This window comes from Cebus imitator, unplaced genomic scaffold (genome assembly GCF_001604975.1).
Source record: "Cebus imitator isolate Cc_AM_T3 unplaced genomic scaffold, Cebus_imitator-1.0 Scaffold51, whole genome shotgun sequence".
NCBI classification, from domain to species: domain Eukaryota; kingdom Metazoa; phylum Chordata; class Mammalia; order Primates; family Cebidae; genus Cebus; species Cebus imitator.
In genome coordinates this window covers 8,769,128-8,773,692 of record NW_016107366.1, presented here as the reverse complement: position 1 = coordinate 8,773,692, position 4,565 = coordinate 8,769,128, and the positions used below count along the sequence as shown (strand labels likewise).

At 52.6% G+C, this 4,565-nt stretch overlaps 1 protein-coding gene across 1 annotated transcript in view; it reads left to right on the top strand.

Annotated features, from left to right (window-relative positions):
* NKAIN1 (sodium/potassium transporting ATPase interacting 1) overlaps nucleotides 1-4,565 on the top strand; it is a 62,257-nt gene that overhangs the window by 34,145 nt on the left and 23,547 nt on the right. The gene's annotated exons all lie outside the window — the stretch shown is intronic.

Below are 4,565 nucleotides of genomic sequence, written 5' to 3'. Positions count from 1 at the left end.
TGTTGACCAGGATGGTCTCGATCTCTTGACCTCGTGATCCACCCGCCTCGGCCTCCCAAAGTGCTGGGATTACAGGCTTGAGCCATCGCACCCGGCCCGTCATTTTTATTTTTTTGAGACAAGAGTTTCGCTCTTGTTGCCCAGGCTGAAGTGCAATGGCATGATCTCGACCCACTGCAACCCCTGCCTCCTGGGTTCAAGCGATTCTCCTGCCTCAGCCTCCTGAGTAGCTGGGACTACAGGCTCGTGCCACCACACCCCACAATTTTTGTATTTTTAGTAGAGACCAGGTTTCATCATATTGGTCGGGCTGGTCTCAAACTCCTGAACTCAGGTGATCCTCCCGCTTTGGCCTCCCAAATTGCTGGGATTACAGGCATGAGCCGCTGCACCCGGCCTAAACCGGAGAGTTTAAATTGCTCATCTGGGCCAGGCGTGGTGGTGGGCTCCTGTAATCCCAGCTATTCGGGAGTCTGAGGCAAGAGAATCATGTGAACCTGGGAGGCAGAGGTTGCAGTGAGCCAAGATCGCGCCATTGCACTCCAGCCCAGGCGACGGTGCAAGACTACGTCTCAAAAAAAAAAAAGCTTGTCCAATCCATGATAATTGATTGAACACTTAATGTGCAAAGTCATTCATTCACATTACCTCAGTAATCCTCCCACAAATCGAGGAGGTAGATATTATTGTTCCCATTTTACAGTTGAGGAAACTGAAGCACCAGGAGGTGACTTTCCCAGATCCTACAACTTATGAGAGCTGGGACTCACCTCCAGGCCTGCCTGAACTGATAATTACCAGGCTCTCCAGCAGCCTCACTCCAGTGGTGGGCGGACGTTACCTCCTGCTTGTTTTCGTTCTGGCCTTCCCTTCATCATTTCCATCCCTCTAGCCACTCCTGAAATTCTGAATGCTGCCTTAATTCATTCTCTCTATCTAAGTACCCGCTTCATTAAGGTGCTTTCTGCCATGAGTTTTTGGCTTAATTATGTGGTGTTGTTCATTGTACTTAGTCGGGGAATCTGATTAATCACCATTTTATTTGCCCAAATGTTCATTTATCTGCAGTTGGTGTCTCCTGGGAGAACCTTGGTTTTGCTGAGCTGCCCTGCCTGGATTATCTTCCCCTCCACCCCTGTCTTAAGTGCTTCTCTTTGGAGGGCACCTTCTTTCCAGGCCTTGGCTGCCACTCTGGAGCCTGCCGGGGTCCCAGCATCTGGAAGATGGGACTGGGAATGCCTCAGTAGTTTAGACATGGGGACACGGGCAGAGGTAGAGTAGGAATTGACAAGAAGATGGGAGTCCTGGAAGAGTGGGACCTCAGGCATGGAGGATTCTGAACCCTGTCCTCAGCTTGCCAAGAAAAGCCTCAGCATCCCCACCTGGCCCCCCATTTCCAGCCCATCCTCCTCCTGCAGCCAGAGAGCACGGCACCCAAAGCACCCAGCTTCCCTGTCTCCTAGGGACCAACAGAATAAAGCCCTGGGTCAAAGGTCCAGCCACATCTCTTCCCCCCCACCCCTCATTTCATTCATCCAGAGCTACCCCAGGCCTCCAAGCTGTCCATACCCTCTCCATATCATCTGACCAACTTGTCCCAGTTTGCCCAGGACTTTTGGAACTTGTCCCTGAAAGTGCTGTGCTCCGAGAAACCCTATGGCCTCAGGCACACTGGGATGGTTGGTCACCTGCAGCTCAGGGTCACCCACAGTCTCAGGCAGACTCATGCGGACATGCTAATTTGTCCCCATCAGTTTCGTCTTTGAATGTCTTCTTTTCTTATAAAAATATTACTTTTCAGCCAGGTGTGGTGATGCTCGCCTGTAATCCCAGCACTTTGGGAGGCCGAGGGAGACGAATTACTTGAGGTCAGGAGTTCGAGACCAGCCTGGCCAACATAATGAAACCCCCTACTAAAAATACAAAAATTAGCTGGGCATGGTGGAATGCACCTGTAATCCTGACTACTTGGGAGGCTGAGACAGGAGAATCACTCGAACCTGGGAGGCGGAGGTTGCAGTGAGTCGACATTGCGCCACTGCTCTCCAGCCTGGGCAACGAGTGAAACTCCATCTCAATAAATAAAAAGAAAGAAAGGGCTAGTGTACAAAGCTGGTAGCCTCCAGCTTCTTTATTTTATTTTTATTTTTTTTGAGACAGAGTCTCGCTCTGTCACCCAGGCTGGAGTGCAGTGACACGATCACAGCTCACTGCAACTCCACCTCCCAGGTTCAAACAATCCTCCTCCCTTGGCCTCTTGAGTAGCTCGGATTACAGGCACTTACCATCATGCCTGGCTAATTTTTGTATTTTTAGTAGAGACAGGGTTTCACCATGTTGGCCAGGCTAGTCTTGAACTCCTGACCTCAGGTGATCCACCTGCCTCAGCCTCCCAAACTGCTGGGATTACATTTGTGAACCACCACGCCCAGCCTGCCTCCAGCTTCTAATTCACTTCCGGTCCGAAACCAGAGATGGGGGAGGGGAAGGGCTGGTGGGAGGCTGCGACACCAGAGGAGCAGCCTCTGTCTGGCTCCTTCAGGATTTCTGGGCCAGTGAAAGGGGCCAGCACCCCAGGCAGAAGGCAAGGAACTCCAGGAATGGAGACTGGGGACTGGCCTGGGTGTGGTGAGGCCTGGGATTGGGAAGGAATTTAGGAAACCCCTCAGTCCTCTCAGCATCACAGTGAGGTGGGCATCCTGTCCCCCTCTCTAGGGAAGAAACTGAGTCACAGAGAGTCACTGGCCTGCAGACCGGCCTCTGCACTGCTCCAGATTGCTTCCCACTGTGGCCCACGGCGGCTTGGACCAGATGGTCCGTGAGAAGATAGGCCAATAGGATGAAGTGACTTTGGATTATTTTTTTTTTTAGATGGAGTCTTGCTCTTACTGCAAACTCTACCTCCCAGTTCAATCAATTCTCTGGCCTCAGCCTCCCGAGTAGCTGGGACTACGGGCATGGGCCACCGTGCCCAACTAATTTTTGTATTTTTAGTAGAGACAGGGTTTCACCATGTTGGCCAGGATGGTCTCGATCTCTTGACCTTGTGATCTGCCCACCTTAGCCTCCCAAAGTGCTGGGATTACAGGTGTGAGCCATTGCACCCAGCTTCATTTTTTTTAAGACTTCCCTTTGGTAGCACCCTGGGCCGTTTGGCCCAGGATTTATGCAAATTAGTGTAGATATATTCTAATTAGATCACTACCAGGCACTTTCTTCTAATGGAGCTGCCAGCTCAGAGGTGTAGTGGGTTAGATCTGCCCAGAAGGGGCCTGCAGAGCCCCCCAGCTGGGGAAGGGGTGGGGACGGGTCAGCGGTCTCTGAGATGAGGGGTGGGGTTGCCATGGAGATAGAGGCCAGGCCCCTGTGCTGCCTCTTGACAAGATGGGAGCTGGCCAGATCAGTTGCATCCTGGGCCTCCCCAACAGCTCCAAGCTGGTCTCTGAGGGCTAATGATGCAGAAGGTGAGCAGATGCTCCCCAGCTCCCCGGGCCCCAGCGGAGGTAGAGGGCTGGTCCGCAGCAGGAGGGTGTGCAGACAGGCAGATGGCAGTCAGGGGATTGGGGGCCCGGGACCTGTCCTGAGGAGGAGGAAGATTACCCCTCCAGAATGGAAGGCACCTCCAGCAGCGCCGTAAAGGGTGAGATTCCCAAATGCCGGGGCATGCAAACAGGCTGGGCAGCCTCAGGGAGCACAGTGGTAGGATGTGGTAGAAAAGAGCAAGGGCGTGGCCCCAAGACGGGTTGGAGTCAGCTCTTCTGCATCCCCTTGGGCAAGCCTGCCACTGCTCTGGGTCTCAGTTTCCTCATTTAAAAGAAGGGGTAAGATTAAGAGGTGTGACAGGAGCATGAGGCTTATAGACAGCGAGCCTCTGTGAGGTATCCTAAGATAGACCCCTTGAGGGAGGTTCCTGATCTCCTGGGAGGTTTGTTTTGTTTTGTTTCCTAATGGGACAGGTGTTACCGGTGTCTGCTGAGGAGGGAAAGGGTGGGACTCTCATCCCCAGGGGGGCAGGAACTGGGTGCGGTGTATTCAACGCTGTGTTCTTGGGATTTAGCATGCAAGAGGCACTCAAGGAAGGTCTGCAGGACGAATACATGTTATGTGCTCAGAATAGTGTCTAGACCAAATAGGAGATTAATAAATGTGGCTGGGCGCAGTGGCTCACTCCTGTAATCCCAACACCTTGAGAGGCCAAGGCAGGGAAGGATCACTCGAACTCAGGAGTTCCAGACCAGCCTGCAATATAGTGAGATCCTTGTCTCTACAAAAGATTTTTTAAAATAGCCAAGTGTGGGTGGCACATGCCTGTAGTCCCAACTGCTCAGGAGGCTGAGGCTGCAGTGAGCCCTGATCAGTCCACTGCACTTCGGCCTGAACAACAGCGAGATCTTGTTTCAAAAAGAGAGAGAGAGAGAGAGAGAGAGAAGGAGACTTCAGGTGCTCCAACTTTGTTGTAAGAAATTCCAGAACTATGGGCCGGGCGCGGTGGCTCAAGCCTGTAATCCCAGCACTTTGGGAGGCCGAGGCGGGTGGATCACGAGGTCAAGAGATCGAGACCATCC